General features: G+C 42.4%; 1 protein-coding gene across 14 annotated transcripts in view; it reads right to left on the bottom strand.

Moving 5' to 3' along the window:
• The window catches only part of Pum1 (pumilio RNA binding family member 1), a 124,073-nt gene extending 123,048 nt beyond the window's left edge, over window positions 1-1,025 (bottom strand). For all 14 annotated transcript variants that reach the window (XM_047542591.1, XM_047542594.1, XM_047542597.1 and 11 more), the window contains exon 1: window positions 907-1,025. The gene's annotated coding sequence lies outside the window, so the exon portion shown is untranslated. The remainder of the gene's footprint in view (window positions 1-906) is intronic.
• Between the last annotated feature and the right edge of the window lie 16,228 nt (window positions 1,026-17,253).

The raw sequence follows: 17,253 nt of genomic DNA, 5'->3' as shown, positions 1-17,253 counted from the left end.
TATGGGTTCTCTGGTTTGGTTTTGGGTTTGGTGGGGGGGGAGGGGGGACTCCACTGGAAGAAGGAAAAAAAAAAAAAAGTTACGAGAGCGTATTCCTCACTTGACGTGGGAGTGGTACTGGCAAGTAAAATAAATGACCTGTGTTTACCAAGCACGTCTGAGAAGGAAAAGTGTCTAGTTATTGTGCGTGTGGGTGTTTTTCCCACTACCGAGGGGCGAGCCCCTCTGAGTTAGGAGACACACACCAAGACAGCCAGGCTCGGAGAGGAAGAACCTACCCAAAACACAAGCTCTCACGGAAACAAAAGGCCACAACGCACCCAGCAGCCTAAAAAGCGATCTGAAACTTCCTGATCGCCACTTCTCCACGTTTTAAAGCTTGCAAAGTTCCCCCACGGTGGGTCTCGCCCGTGGACACGGGCCACGGCTGCTTCTCCGGCGATTTATTGTCCCCCCTCCGTCGGCGCTGCCACGGAAGCTCAAGAAGTCGAAGAACCCCGGGGTGGCACAGAATTACACTTCATGGCCACACACAAGAATCCGGGCTTCGCAAACCCATCAAAAAAGCAACCCGAACGGCAACATCGATCTCCGGAGACTCCCCACCAGGCCGAGCACACACACCGAGACGCCTCTGGGCTGCGGGCCCGGGCCTAAACCCCCGGCCTCTTCCTCGCTTCGACCCCGCTCCCCACCCCCTCCCTCCTGTGATAACAATAGGGGCCTTGCTGCTGACTCCAAAACATGTACGAAGAACAGCGAGTGAGGAGCCTCAGCCAGGGCCCCGGCGGCTTTTCCAAAGCCCTTCTCACCCCAACAGCCGCTCTCAAACACCAATACGAAGGGATAATCTGCTCGCTAGGGGTGCGGAGTAGCGTTTGGGACCCGCGGGGTGCGGATACTCACGGGCGGAGCGGTAGGATGAAGATGGATTTCAGCCCCCCGATCTTCTCTCTCCGGCGCTCTCGCTCCCCCTTACCTTTCACTCCGACAACATGGCGGCCCACTGGGGACTGAGCTGGCGCGGTGCATCATGGGATAGGCTCTGGCCCTGGCTCCGGCGGTGGCAGCGGCGTGTGCGGAGAAGGCAGAGCGGCTCTGGAACAGGTTGCCTGGTTGCCATGCCAACCCGGGGCCTGTGTGAACTTGGGAAACTTGCAAGCAACACAACCGCTGCGCGCGCGAGTGCCCGCCCGCTGGGCGAACGCGCGCCGCCGAGGGCAGAAGGCGGGGTGCCCCCGGCCCACACCTGAGCGCGCACGGTGCGCACGGCGCGGGGCTGGAGGGCGGCGCAGGAGCCCGGGCGTCCTGGACGCTGTTCTCTGGCCTGCCAGCTCGCCCGCAGGTTCTTCTAGTGTGGCGGTGCTCCGGCCTTAGAGGTGCGCGGGACAAATACCTAACTTAGCCGAGCTAGCTGGAGGCCTTATTTAATCTTCCTGCCTCCATTTCCCCATTGGTAAAATAAAGAGGAAAATGGTAACACCTCCCTAACTGGAGGTCCGCGAGGATTAAGGGGAATAACACATGTTAAATACTTAGTACCGTGCCTGCACTGAGCAAGACCGCACAACGCAGTTTGCAAGATCCCGGGGCGAAATCGACACACGAGGCCCCTTGTTCAAATATGATCATGACTTTTAAGATGGCGACAAGAGAACCTTAAACCAAGAACCTGAAACCGACCCTAGTAGTGAGCACTCAGTCTCAATGTCAGCGACTGTCGTTCTATCCGGGTTTGAGAATGAAGGGAAATATGACTTTTCAAATCAGTAGTATTTAATAAGATAGTTATGTTATCTCAAACTAAACTCAGATAGATGGAACACTTAGGCAAACCACAATCCTCTAGAAGCCCAGAAGATATTGGGAGGAAAAGTGAGCTCTATAATTGGAGGAGTTTTAGGAAAAGGTGAATACTTAGGAATCAAAAGTAATAGATCATAAAAAGGTGGGAAGAAACGTAACCATCTATACAGGAAAGGAGGCCATCAACAAAGTAAAAATAATAAGAAAATGACTAAGAATATTTGCAATATATACGGGCGGCAAATAAACATGATAAATATGAAACTTCTCTAATCAATTAAAAAAAAATATTCAAGCCGGTAGCCATTACACATACCTGTAATTCAAGCTCAGGAAGCTGAGGCAGACAGATAGCAAGATTGAGGCCAGCCTGGGCAATTTAGTGAGATCACCTCAAAATAACAACTAAAAAGGACTGAAGGACTGGGGATGTAGCTCAGTGGTACAGCAGTTGCTCAGCATATGCCAGGCCCTGGATTTCATCTCCTCCACAGCCAAAAAAGAAAAACAATAGACTTATGGTGGTTACAAACTGGGAATATATACTAAATTGTATACTTCAAATGAGATTTTATGGTATATGAAATGTATCTCAAAGCTGTAGAAAATGGGGCTGGGGAGATAGCTCAGCTGGTAGAGTGCTTGCCTCGTAAGTACAAAGCACTGAGTTCAATCCCCAGTATTGCCAAAAAAAAAAAAAAAAAAACTGTAGAAAATGAGAAAAATAAAAATATAAACATATCTAATAACTGCAACTTTGAAGTGTAATATTTCATCTACTCGCACTGGCCAAATTAAAATGATTGTTGAGTAACTCAGTGGTAGAATGCTTGCCTGGCATAGAAGAGGTCTTGGATTGAATTTCCAGTACTGCAAAAATAAATAAAATAGGTTTTTGTTTGTCTGTTAACATGGTGTTTCTGGAAGTATGTGAGAAAATCAGCACTCTGTTTAAAATGAGCAGATATTAGTTTTATTTACCAAAAAGAAGGAGAAATTTTTTGTTTTTGTTTGATGCTAGGTATTGAACCCAGAGGTGCTTAACTACTGAGTCACATCCCAGCCCTTCTTTTTTTTTTTTTTTTAATTTTGAAACAAGGTCTCACTAAATTGCTTAGGGCCTCAGGAAGTCGCTAAGGCTGGCTTTGAACTCATAATCCTCCTGCCTCAGCCTCCCCAGCCATGGGCCACTGGGCCTGGCTCCTCCTCCTTCTTTTTAAGATTTTAATTTCTCAAAAAGATCTAGAGCTTAGCCAGGTGTAGTGGCACACACCTGTAATCCCAGCAACTCTGGATGCTGAGGCAGGAGAATTGCGAGTTCAAAATCAACCTCAACAATTTAGCAAGACCCTAAGCAACTCAGTGAGACCCTGTCTCTAAATAAAATACCAGATGGGGATGTGGCTCAGTGGTCTAATGCCCCTGAGTTCAATCCCTGGCACCCCCCCCCCCAAAAAAAAAGTTTCTTAAATGTATGAATTCCAGCAGGCTTGGTGGCACATGTCTATAACCCCAGCAACGCAGGAGGCTGAAGCAAGAGGATTGTAAATTCAGGACCAAAAATGCTGGGGATATTGCAGAGTGGTAATTGCCCCTGGGTTCAATCCTGTTACCACAAATAAACCCCTGTTACCACGAATTCAATAACTACGTACATTGTTAATACTCAAGTTCAAAAACCCTATAAGTAGTATTTTGTATTCAGAGCTCTGGAGTCAGACCAAAATTACTTTGCTTCCCTGAGCCTTCTTTACCTCCCCCCACCCCAACATGGGGCTAATTTAACAGTACTACATGAAATGAATTAGATAACACATTGAGGCCCATGAGGCCAGGACAGCAGAGTGTGGGGAGCCATAACAGAAAAATACACAAGAGGAAGAAACAGCATATATAAGAAAGTTACAGTTTTCAGAATCTTACCGGGCTCTGTGCTCCTTGATTTCATCCTGAGCTCCATGACTAATTCCTCAGTGTTAACTTTAGCTTTCATTATCAGACTGAGAGATCCCAACGTCAGCTAGCCACAGTCATGTGGTACCAGCCTTCAGGCCCCTACTCAATCAAATGATGCAATCCCAGCAGAATGCTTGTCACCCATCCCTGGTCTCCCTTAAGAATTTCCTTTTATAGGGCCTGAGGCCCCCACCCAGCCCCAAAATAACCTATCAGAACAAGGTCACCAGCAAATTCTTGAGACGGTCCTGTTATCAAATAATGAAGAGTATGTTCATTATTTCATTTAAAATTTCCAAAATATCTATGACATATACAACATTGTCTTATTCCTATTTAAAAATGAGAAAATCAAGACTTGGAGAAGTTAAGAACTGGATTAACATTTATCCAAACATGGCTAAGGCTATTCACTGAGAGTTGTGTGGGCAAGACAATGTTGCAATCATGCCTAAAATTTGGGAATCCTCTCAATTTGTTTGACTAAACCCATATATAACAGATAGTATCATCAATCTTTAGGAATTTGTAAAACCTAAACATCTAATCAAACTGACCTGGGGAAAGGATTAGAGTGGATTTGAGAAGGGCAATTGAAATGAAGAAACCTAATCCAGGCCATTGTAACCTCATCAAAGAAAGACCTATAGAAGTCTCAACATGGTCGTTTTTAGTGAAGGTCATTGGAGACAGCCTGGGTTCAAGAATTTCAAATATCACCTCTTCCTCTTCTTTCATATGATAGTGGTTCTCTAAGTGTGAACAGAGGTGTACTCCGAGTTGGCCATCCTCATTCTGGCCATGTTGACGACTAAGGACAAATTCAAGGGGTTTCTTACAAATTCAAGTTTCTTTCTTTCTTCCCCCCCTCCCCCGCCCACCAGTACTGAGGATTGAACCCAGGGCCTTGTACATGGTAGGCAAACCCTCCACCAGGGAAGGAGATCCCCGGCCTGACTGTCACTGTGTCTTAAAACCAAATGTTACTGACTACTAAAAGTTGCTAAAATGTTGCATTTGTAAGTTTATCAAAAAGCATTGTCAAACAAAGATTGGATTCCCTAATTTTCTGGAAGGATATTTAGTTAACACTATTGCTTTTCAACTGTATTACACTTGTGCTCTTGCTTATCTGTAGAATCTCCCTGGGATGGCACTTCCCATCCTGTTTTGGTGCTTGGGTCATTGTTACCCTGTTGACCTTTCCAGTGTCAGTTCTTTTTCTTAGCAGATCATGGTTATTAAAGCACTTTTCCCATCCGAAGGAAGGCGGAGGGAAGGGTTTGGGTTTCCAGCATGGGTGATTAGGTAATTCTGAGCGGCCCTCCCACTGAGGGAAAACTTGTAAAACTGGAAAAACATAAAAATCCCTGCTTGACCTTGTTGGAAAGCTAACAAGCCAGTGAAGGAGAGCCAGGGCCTGGGTAGGAAGGGTAATGGAGGGCTGCAACCCCACATCAGAACTACTTTTCCAGCTAAGGCATTTCCTGAGAGAGGGGTAAAAGGACAAAGGGAACTTTTAACAACAGAGATCGGTGTTCAGAACTTGCTGGGTGAAAGAGTTCCTCATGAGAACTCTTGCTTCCGATTGGAATCCCAAAGGTCTGCACCCTAAAAGTAAGGGAGAAGAGCAGAGACAAGCAAGCCCTTACAGGACTTCCCTGCAATGTAGGGACTGCAACTTGGCTTCAACCCATCTCAAACCCTAGACCTGCATTGAGGTGATCCCTGAGAACCAAGGGCTCCATGTAGCTGGCAGAAAGCCATCCTCGATGGGGAAAACATCACCGTCCAGTCCTTTAAGTATTTCTGCAAAAAATATGCAAATAAGGCATTCAGCCCCCAAGCAAAAGTAATTACATGTTCTAGAAGACAATATAAACTAAATCCAGTAGAAACAATAGATCATTGAAAAGAACCCCAAATACTGGAGTCATTGGAACATTCTTCATGTAAAACAATACATAACTAAATAGATGATTCATTATTTTGGTCAGAAAAGTGGGAAATATATAAAACAACCAAATAATAACTCTATAACTGAAAAACAGATTGAGGTCAACAGCAGGTTAAACACTGATAAAGAGAGAATTAGTGTACTTAGAGACTGGTCATGAAATATATCCAAAATGAAAGATACAAGAGTCCCAAAGAGGAGAAAATGAATCAGTTTAAAATACCGGGAAAGCAGAGGAGAGGAAGAAATGAATGAGGGAATGAGGAAATGCAGGAAAGGGCTAATTTTCCAAAACTAATGGAGAATAAAAAAATAAATAGGGGTTGGGGTTGTGACTCAGTGATAAGAGCGCTTGCCTAGCATGTGTGAGGCACTGGGTTCGATTCTCAGCACTGCATATTAATAAATGCATAAAGCGAAAATCCATCAACTAACTAAATAAATAAATAAAGTCACAGCCAGGTGCAGTGGCATGTGAATGTATAGCTAGCTACTTGGAAGGCTGAACCAGGAGGATTGTTTGAGCCCAGGAGTTGAAGACCATTTGGGGCAGCATAGCAAGACCTGTACAAAACAAACAAACAAACAAACAATAAAATTTTAAAATAAGGGCTAGGTAGAGTGGTTGCCTACCTAGCACATGTGAGGTACTGGGTTTTATCCTCGGCACCACATAAAAATAAATAAAACAAAAGTATGGTGCCCATCTACAACTAAAAATACAATAAAATAAGGTAAAGCCACAGATTTGAGCAATACTGTGAATTCTGAACAAGAGACCTCAGGCCGGTCATGTACGGCATACCTGTAATCCCAGCAGCTCAGGAGGCTGAGGCAGGAGGATCAGGGAGTTCAAAGCCAGCCTCAGCAATTTAGTGAGGCCCTAAGAAACTCAGTGAGACCGTGTCTCTAAATACAATCCAAAAAAGGGCTTCGGATGTGGTTAAGTGCACCTTTGTTGAACCCCAGGTGCAAAAAATAAAAATAATAATATTTAAGGTAAATAATTTAACTTCCACTTTCATTTTATTGGAATGTGTGACTAACTTAACAGAGAGCAAAAACATTCCTCTTGCAGCTAGTTGTCAAAACATTGAAAGCAAGTTCTCTCTTTAGGATAAAATGATGTAATGTCTGGGATCTGCTTCAAAATAATCTGAAAAGGGGAAGTAGAAGAGGGTCCAAATGAAATGAGACTATTCATAAACTGATGATTGTTGAACCTGGATTATGAATATATGGGATATTTATTATACTATACCAAGAGTAAAAGTTCAAGAACAAATAAGATTTTTTTAAAAATATCTTTTATTGTAGAAAAATTGTGAATATATATGATAATAATCTAAAAAGTTAAGTAAAGGGACTGGGATTGTGGCTCAGTGGTAGAGTGCTTGCCTAGCATGTGTGAGGCCCTGGGTTCGGTTCTCAGCACCGCATATAAATAAAGGTTCCTCAACAACTAATAAAAAGTTAAGTAAAATTCAGACTGGAATATTCCTGGTCTTCTTACCCATGGATTTCAAGATGAGTTTGTCAATCCAATGCTGTCTTATTTTGATCAGAAATACATTAACGAGCTTGGTACAGTGGTGTATGCCTGTAATCCCAGGGACTAAGGAGGCTGAGGCAGGAGGATCACGAATGCAAAGCCAGAAAAACAAAAAAAAGAAAGAAAGAAATACATTAAATGTGTACATCAACTTGTACAGCATGCCCCTCCCGAGCAGTGCTGGGGACTGAACCTCACTCATGCCAGCAGGCATTCTACCACTGAGCTGCTCTCCTGCCCCCAGCTCCATTTTTCTGATATTAAGTCTTCTTACCATAAATATGAGACAGCTCTTATATTTTTGATCTTCTTCAATAAATTTAGTAATGGTTTATGCTTTTCTGTGTTCAGGTTTTAAACATATTTTCTTAAATTTTTTCCCCTAAGAATGTCATATAGTTTTGTTGCTATTTTAACAGTTTCTTTGTATAATTTTATCGTAGAATCGTTGCTGGTATATAGAATCGAGGTTGGAGCTGGGCATGGTGGTGCACACCTGTAATCCCAGCAGCCAGGAAGGCTGAGGCAGGAGGATCTCAAATTCAAGGCCAGCCTTAGTGACTTAATGAGGCTTTGAGCAACTTAGCAAGACCCCATCTCAAAATAAAAAATAAAAAGGGTTAGGGACATGGCTCAGTGGTTAAATGCCCCTGGGTTCAATCTCTGGTAAAAAAAAAGAAAAAGAAAGAATTGAAGTGGGTTTTTGTGTATTAGCCTATGACAAACCATCTAACTACATTGTGCTGAGAATTGAATCCAGGGGCACTTTGCTACTGGGCCACATCCCAGTCCTATTTTATTTATCTGTTTTTTGTTTTTGTTTTATTTAATTTTGAGACAAGGTCTTGCTAAGTTGCCCAGTTTGGTCTCAAGCTTGTCATTCTCCTGCTTCAGTGTCCCAAGAATCAGGTGTGTGCCATTGCTCTGGTACACTCTTTTTTTTTTTTTTTTTTTTGTCAATGGACCTTTATTTTATTTATATGTGGTGCTGAGAATTGAACCCAGTGCCTCACACATGCCAGGCAAGTGCTCCACCGCTGAGCCACAACCCCAGTCCTCGGCTACACTTGTGATTACTATAATAACTTGTCTGTAGATTCTTTCATTATTTTCTTCTTTGGTACCAGGGACTGAACCCAGGGGTGCTTAATCACTGAGCCACATCCCCAGCCCTTTTCATATTTTATTTTGAGATAGGGTCTCGCTAAGTTACTTAGGAACTCACTAAATTGCTGAAACTGGCTTTGAACTTATGATCACCCTGCCTCAGCCTCCTTAGCCTCTGGGATTACAGGTACCACCGCTGAAGTTTCTATATTTAGTTTAACATTTGTTAGAGGTCCCCCCCCCACATTTTGGGTTACCCTTGTCTTTGTAATTTATGTTAAATATTATAAAATGGTTTTCTGCATTTATTAAAGTGATTATATGATTTTTTTTCCCTCCTTCATCAATTATTATAGTGAATAATAGCCACAGATAGTATATATGTTATTCCTGGGATAACCCTGACCTGGACATGAACATGGTATATTGTTTCTTTTATTCATTTTTGGATATTGTTGACTAGTTATTTTGTTTAGAATCTTTGCACTTACAATCACAAGTGAAATGGATTTGTAAATTCCTGTCCCTCTTATTTCTCTATTTGAAGTTGATATAAAGGCTATATGGGTCTGTAGAATTGAAGTAGAAAAGATATTCCGCCTTTGTCTTTGCTTTGATAGATTGTATAAAATTAGAATGTGTCTTGAAAGTTGATAGTATTTGTCTGTAATACCATTGGGATCTGGTGTCTCCTTCATTGAAAGTTTAATTACTGTTTCAATTGTATGAGAGAGAGAGAGAAAGAGAGAGAGAGAAAGAAAGGGATTGATGGATTGATAAACTAAGCACATGCTGTACCACTGAGCTAACATTCCCAGCTCTACTGCTTCAATTTTTTAAAAGTTTTTTTAATATGAAATAGTTACACAATTACAGATTTACACGAAGTTGCAAAAAATGTACCAGAAAATCCCATGTACCTTTCACCCAGTTTCTCCAATGATAACATCTTGCATAACTATAGTACAATTCCAAAAGGAGCTTATTCAATTTAACCGCATCATTTGTGGGTGTATGTGTGTATACATTTATGCAGTTCCACCACATGTACGGATATATGTAACCACCGCCACAAACAAGATAGAGAACTGTCCCAGCAGGGTGTGGTGGCACACGCCTGTAATCCCAGCAGCTCAGGAGGCTGAGGCCGGAGGATCATAAATTTAAGGCCAGCCTCAGCAAATAAGTGAGGCCCTAAACAACCCAGCAAGACCCTCTCTGGGGGGGAGGGGGTATGTGCCTCACTGGTTAAGTACCCCTGGGTTTAATCCTTAGTACCTCCCAAAAAATAAAATATAAGACACAGAACTGTTCCATCACTGTAGGATCCCTCCTGCTATTTCTACAGTCATTTCTCCTTCCCTTCCCTCTGTTTCCCATTTTTTTTTTTTAATGTTGGAGATCGAACAAGGACGTCAAACATCCCCTCTGCCACTGCACTACATCCTGAGCCCTTTTTATAGCTATTTCCACTTTCTGTTCCCCTCCCATCTCTAACCTCTGGGAACTACTTACCTGTTCTTCCTGTTTATAATTTTGTCATTTCAAGTATATTATATAAGTGGAATCATAAAGTATGTAATCTTTTGAGACTGACTTTGTTTACTCAGTATAATTCCCTTGAGTTCTATCCAGGTTGTTCCATGTGTTAATGGCTCCTTCCTTTTCATTGCTGAGCAACTTGGATTCTGTGGTGCGGATGGGCCCTCAGATTCAACCACAGGACACTTGGGGCAGGGGGTCTTGCATGTGCCATGGTGTAGGTATAACCTTATCTCTTTGTCCATTCACCCCCTGATGAATATTTGAGCTGTTTCCACCTTGTATTATGAATGCTGCTGCTTTATCATAGTTCATGCCCAGGTTTCTGTGTGAACATGTTTTCATTGCTTGGTTATATGGTAACTCTGTTTGAGGAACTGCCAGCCTGTTCTCCAAAGGGCTGAACCTTTTATATTACCATCAGCAGTTTGTGAGGGTTCAGATTTCTATTTTCTCTTTCTTTCTTTCTTTTTCATTTTTTTTTTCTTTTTTCTTTTTTCTTTGTACCAGGGATTAGGGGTTGAACTCAGGGGTATTTAACCACTGAGCCACATCCCCAACCCTTTTTTATCTTTTTTATTTATTTATTTATTTTTAATTTTGAGACAGGGTCTCACCAAGTTGCTTAAATTGCTGAGGCTAGCCTTGGATTTGCAATCCTCCTGCCTTAGCCTCCTGAGTCACTGGGATTACAGGAGTGCACTACTGCACCCGGCTGTTCACGTTATTTATTTTTTTCTGTTTTGGTCCTCATTTTATGAGAAGCATCCATGTTTAGAATTTTTATATCTTCTTGGTTTATCATTATGAAAGTGAACATCTTCCAGTGATGCTTATCTTTTGTGTGTGTGGGGGGGGAGGGGTAATGGGGATTGAACCCAGGAGCACTCTACCACTGAACTGAGTTATATCCCCAGTCCTTTTCTTCTTTTCTTTTCTTTCTTTTTTTTTTTTTTTTTTTTTGAGATGGGATTGCAGGTGTCGACCAACATGCCAGGGTCAGTGATGCTTATATTAAAGTCTATTTTTTTGTGATATAAATATGTCTGCACAAGATTAGTGCTGGTTAAAAATTGCCTGGAAGATATTTTCATTTTTTTATGTCTTTATGAATTTTTCTTTCTTAATCCAATCTTATCATTTTTGACATATATTTCTTTCTTTGTTTATTTCGAGGTGCTGGGGATTCAACCCATGTTAGGCAAGCATTCTACCACCAAGCCACACCTCCAACCCGTCTTGTCTTTTAACTGCTGAGTTTTGTCCCTTTCTACTTATTACAATGACTAAAACATTAGGTCTTGCTTCTACCACCTCTTTTGCTTAATTTGGTCTGCCTTTACTTTCTTCTTTTCTTCTTCCTTTTCTTTTTTCTTTTTCTTTTTCTTTTTTGGTACCTTTTGGAGATTGAACTCAGGACACTCCACCACTGAGCCACATCCCCAGCCCTATTTTGTATTTTATTTAGAGTCAGGATTTCACTGAGTTGCTTAGCAACTTGCTTTTACTGAGGCTGACTTTGAACTCTCAATCCTCCTATCTCAGCCTCCCGAGCCACTGGGATTATAGGCGTGCACCACTGCGCCCCCCAACCCCGCCTACTTCCTTTTTAAACTTGATATCAATATATTTCTTCTGATAAGATGAAAATCATAGCATGCTTTCATGTGCATTGGTTTTTCTTTACTCATTGTAATGATATGTCTGAAATTTTAATCTAGGTTTCTGGGAATATAGTTTTTCCTCTTTCCAAAGACTTTAATTAACCTTGCTTCATATTTCTTTTTGGCTTCGGCTTTGTTGTTGATGTTGTTGCACTGGGGATGAGACCCAGGCCTTCTTGCATGCTAGACAAGTGCTCTACCACTGAGCTACATCCCTGGTGCTTTTCACTTTTTATTTTGAGACAGGGTCTCCATAAATTCCAGAGGCTGGTCTTGAACTTGTCATCCTTCTATCTCACCCTGAGTTGCTGGGATTGTAGGTGTGCACCACTGCACCCAGCTATAGTTTTTGTTTTTGTTTTTTACTTTTTGAAATTGGGTCTTGCTGTGTTACTCAGGCTGGTCTCAAACTCCTGGGCTCCAGTGCTCCTCCTGCCTGAGCCTCTGAGTACCTGGGACTGCAGGCTTAGAACTCCACCCCGGCTGCATATTTCTTATGGCATCTCTTGAACTTTTTCTTATCTTCTCTAAGAACATTTCAAATGTGAACTGGGCCTGGGGGCACAGCTCAGTGGTAGAGCACGTGCTTAGCATACACAAGGTCGTAGATTCAATCCCCACTGTGCGTACGCATGCACACACACACACACACACACACCACACACACACACACACACAATCAAATGAACACATAACTGTGAATCTTTGTCTTAAAAAACAAAGTTTAGCTTGGGTAGTGGCTCATGCCTGTAATTCCAATGATTTAGGAGGTTGAGGCAGGAAGATCTCAAATTCAAACCAGTCAGCAATTTTAGGGAGATGCCATCTCAAAATTAAAAAAAAAAGATGTGAGGGCCATCTGACTATGACATCTGTCACCCCATGGATTGTCAGAGTTAATTCAGCTGATCAGGCTGGCTAGGCTGGTGTCCCCTTCTTCCCTCACTGCTCCATGTGAGTCCCCCGCAAAGTCTGTACTTGGTAGAAGAAAGTGACCTTCCCAGATAAAGGAGGGTGGTCGAGGGTGCACGAGTAGTTATGCTTCCATTAGAACCTCCAAACAAGCTCTTGATTAAAAAAAAAAAAGTTGTGTTGGCAGGTGCTGCTGGGGATGAAGTTCAGAAGTAGAATGCTTAATTCCTCATACCGAGAAATACTATTCATAAAAAAAGCTTCTAAAGCTTGCATGCAGTGACAATTATTATTATACCTTCATATTTGAATGATAATTTGGATAGACAAAAATTATTTTGGGCTGGGGTTGTGGCTCAGTGGTAGAGCACTCGCCTAGCATGTGTGAGGCACTGGATTCGATTCTCAGCACCACATAAAAATTAAAAAATGAAAAAAATAAATGTTTGTCTGCTTTTTGTGAGTCATGGACTTTTCAAAATAAAAGTTTTTTTTTTTTTTTTTTTTTTGCGGTGCTGGGGATTGAACCCAGGGCCTTGTGCTTGTGAGACCAGCACTCTACTAACTGAGCTATATCCCCAGCCCAAAATAAAAGTATTTTTAAAAATTATTTTCCTTCAGGCTCTTAAAAAGTTTATTTCACTGTTACATGGAGTATAGAATTTATGTTGGGATCTAAGTCCAACTCGATTTCTCTTTTATAATTTTTACATATATATTTTAGTTGTTGATGGTCCTTTATTTTATTCATTTATTTTTATGTGGTGCTGAGAAACCAGCCCAGTGCCTCACACATGCTAGGCAAGTGATCTACCGCTGAGCCTCGACCCCAGTCCCTAATTCAATTTCTTATCATTTTGGATACTGGGTATCAAACCCAGAGTCTTGCATACATGAACCCTGGCCTACCCTGATTTTCTTAAATTTCACTGAAATGTGTTAAGGATTTTGGATACTCCATGGACTTCTTCAATCTGAAGACTTTTTTTTTTTTTTGCTATGCTGGGGATTGAACCCAGGGTCTTGTGCTTGCGAGGCGAGCACTCTCCCAACTGAGATATATCCCCAGTCCCTGAAGCCTTTTAAGGCTAAAAATTCTGTTTATTTGAAAAATATTTTTCTCTCCTCTCTTTCTTTCTATACACACACACACACACACACACACACACACACACACACACAAAGATTTTTTTTAGCTGTGGGTGGACACAATACCTTTTATTTTATTTTTATGTGGTGCCGAGGATTGAACCCACGGCCTCATGTGTGCTAGGCAAGCATGCTACCGCCGAGCCACAACCTCAGCCCCTCTCCTCTATTTCTAAAATACAAATATTGGCACTTCTACTTCTTTCTGGAGTAACACCTTTTTCCTATATTCCATTACCTTATCCTTCCTTTCTTCTTAGAGGCTCCCACAATCTGATTAATTTTTTTTAACCGAAGTTTATTTTTAAATTGACAACAGATTCCAAGACAACACTTCATTCTAGCTATAGGTGGCAAACGACGTTACATCAGGGATCCTGATGTGTAAATAGGAATGGAATCAAAGGTCTCCATCATCTCAGGCATAAGAAGAGCTTACTTTTTGCCAGATTTCTTAATTCTACCTGTGGCCAGGGGGCCGTTCCTGTGCCGTTGGTTGTAGCTCAAGTTTCTTCTGCTCCTTTTTGTTTCTGGTTGAAAGCCTCATCTTCCTCACCCAGCTCCTCAGCTGGCTTCTTGAGCTGTTTTAGGGACTTCTTGCCACCAAGGCCTGACATGACACCTACCGCCCCTACCCCAGACCTTGCTCTGGGTTTTTTTTTTTTAATTTTTCTTTTAAATATTTTTATTAGTCATCAACGGACCTTTACTTTATTTATTTATATGTGGTGCTGAGAATCGAACCTAGTGCCTCACGCATGCTAGGCAAGTGCTCTGTCACTGAGCTACATTCCCAGTCCCTTTAAATGGATCTTAAATTAAACAACTTACCTTATTTATTTATTTATTTATTTATTTATTTATTTTTGGTGCCAGGAATTGAACCCAGGGGTGCTTAACACTGAACCACATCCCAGACCTATTTATTTATTTATTAGTAACAGGGATTGATCCCAGGGGCACTTAACTCCTAACTCACATCCCCAGCTCATTTTATTTTTTATTTTGAGACAGGGTCTTGCTAAGTTGCTCAGGGCCTCACTAAATTCCCTAAGGCTGGCTTTGAACTCGAGATCCTCCTGCTTCAGCCACCAAGCTGCTGGGATTACCTTGCACCTGGCACTTATCCTATTTATAACATCCTTCATCTCCTCTATTATAGATTTCATGGCTAATCTTGGCTCCCCTTCTCCCTTAGGTGCTGGGACTGAAACCCAGGGCCTTGCACATATTAGGCAAGTGCTCTGCCACTGAGCCACATCCCCAGACCTCTAGGCCCAATGTTTTTAAATCATTAATTTTTTTTTTTTTTTTTTTTTTTTTTGCAGTGCTGGGGATCAAACCCAGGGACTTGTGCTTGCAAGGCAAGCACTCTACCAACTGAGCTATCTCCCCAGCCCAAGACATTAATTTTTGATAATACAAGTAAGACAGTTTGTTGTTCTCTTCATCTACTGTCCTTTTTTTTTTTTTTTGGTAAGGTTTATGGTGGGAATAAATAGAACCCAGGGCCACACACGTGCTAGGCGAGCGCTCTACCACTGAGCTACATCCCTCATCCTTGAGGTCCCCTTAATTTGGCCTGTTAGCTCTTATTTTCCTGGGGTTATTGACTCCTCTGCTGGCAAATGCTTCTTGGGAAGGCAGCAAAGCCAGTCCCAGGCTCCGCTCCCGTGAAGCCCATAAAGCCCTTTACCTCCAAGATGTGCCTTCCAGACTGTCTCTCCTTGGCAGAGACCAACTGTATAACCCATGGTTAGGTTGCAGTTGAGGGCAGTGGTGGAGGTTACACATTCAAATGCTGGTCAGGCAATATCTGTCCCCGTGGAGCTGATGCAACCCCTGTGGACCCTGCCCCCAGGGAGCATGACCCTCAGACTTCTGTAGTGGCACCAGGGAATGGCTGAACCAAGGCAGAGGTGGGAAGAAACAAATGCAGAATTTAAACTGCCTGTTGCTAATGTGTCCATTCCTAGTCCTACAGGCCAGGCCTGCCTGAGGCTGCTTTCCACCTGTGTGCGTGGACACACTGCTCACGCACCACTTAAGATAGTCTTCTCAGGGCTTTTGCATTTTGCTGTGGTTCCTTATCTTCTGGATCTGTTTCAGCTAGGGTTTCTTCAGGAAGTGGCGAGGGTGGGGGGGAGGAGTGATGGGTGAGCTGGGCATGGTGGTGCACGCCTGTAACCCCCGGGACTCGGGAGACTGAGGCAGGAGGATCAAGAATTCCAGGTCAGCCTTAGCAATTTAGCAAGACCCTGTCTCAAAAAAATTTTTTTTTGAAAAAAGGGCTGGGGATGTAACTCAGTGCTAAAGTACCCCTGGGTTCAATCCCCAGTACCAAAGAAGAAGAAGAACAGGATGGGGAGTAAGAAGAGGAGGAGGTAGTTGGGATGGGGGAAGGTGGCAGCCATCCATACTACGGTACCCCCATTTTTGGGGGGACTGGGGATTGAACTCAGGAGCATTTAGCCACTAAGCCACATCCTCTGCCTTGTTTTGTATTTTATTTAGAGACAGGGTCTCACTGAGTTGTTTAGGGCCTTGCTAAATTGCCGAGACTGACTTTGAACTTGCCACCTCCTGCCTCAGCCTCCTGAGCCCCTGGGATTACAAGCGTGGGCCACCATGCCCAGCCATGTTGCCACTTTTAAATTTACTAATTAATGTATGTTTCTTGCCTTGCTGGGTATTGAACCCAGGACTCTACACATGCTAGACAGGAGCTCTCCCTCTAAGCTATGGCCACAGCCCAGGTTGGTACTTCCATAGAAAGCGGAACCATGTATTTAATCTTAATTTCAAACGCAGATAAAGGTTAAGTTCCCTTTATTTTATTTTATTTTTTTTATTTTTACAGACTGCATTTTGATTCATTGTACACAAATGGGGTACAACTTTTCATTTCTACAATCTACAATGTAGATTCATACCATTCATGTAATCATACATATACATAGGGTAATACTGTCTGTCTCAGTCTACTATCTTTCTATCCCCCACCCCCTCCCACTCCATTTTCCTCTACACCATACAAAGTTCCTTCATTCTTCTCTTCCCCCCCGCCACCCCCCCCTTGTTATCTATCATCATCCACTTATCAGAGAAAACATTCGGCCTTTGGTTTTTTGGGCTTGGCCTATTTCACTTAGCATGATATTTTCCAACTTCATCCATTTACCAGCAAATGCCGTAATTTTACTACTTTATGGATGAATAATATTCCATTGTGTATATATACCACAGTTTCTTTATCCATTCGTCAATTGAAGGGCATCTAGGTTGGTTCCACAATTTAGCTATTGTGAATTGAGCTGCTATGAACATTGATGTGGCTGCATCACTGTAGTATACTGATTTTAAGTCATTTGGGTAGAAACCGAGGAGTGGGATAGCTGGGTCAAATGGTGGGGCCGTTTCAAACTTTCTGAGGAATCTCCATACTGCTTTCCAGAGGGGCTGCACCAATTTGCAACTCCACCAGCAATGTATGAGTGTGCCTTTTTCCCCACATCCACGCCAACACTTATTATTGCTTGTGTTCTTGATAATAGCCATTCTAATTGGAGTTAGATGAAATCTTAGGGTGGTTTTAATTTGCATTTCTG

This window comes from Sciurus carolinensis, chromosome 1, assembly GCF_902686445.1.
Source record: "Sciurus carolinensis chromosome 1, mSciCar1.2, whole genome shotgun sequence".
Lineage (NCBI taxonomy): Eukaryota > Metazoa > Chordata > Mammalia > Rodentia > Sciuridae > Sciurus > Sciurus carolinensis.
Note: the sequence above shows the minus strand (reverse complement) of the source record. Positions and strands in the feature narration are given on the sequence as shown.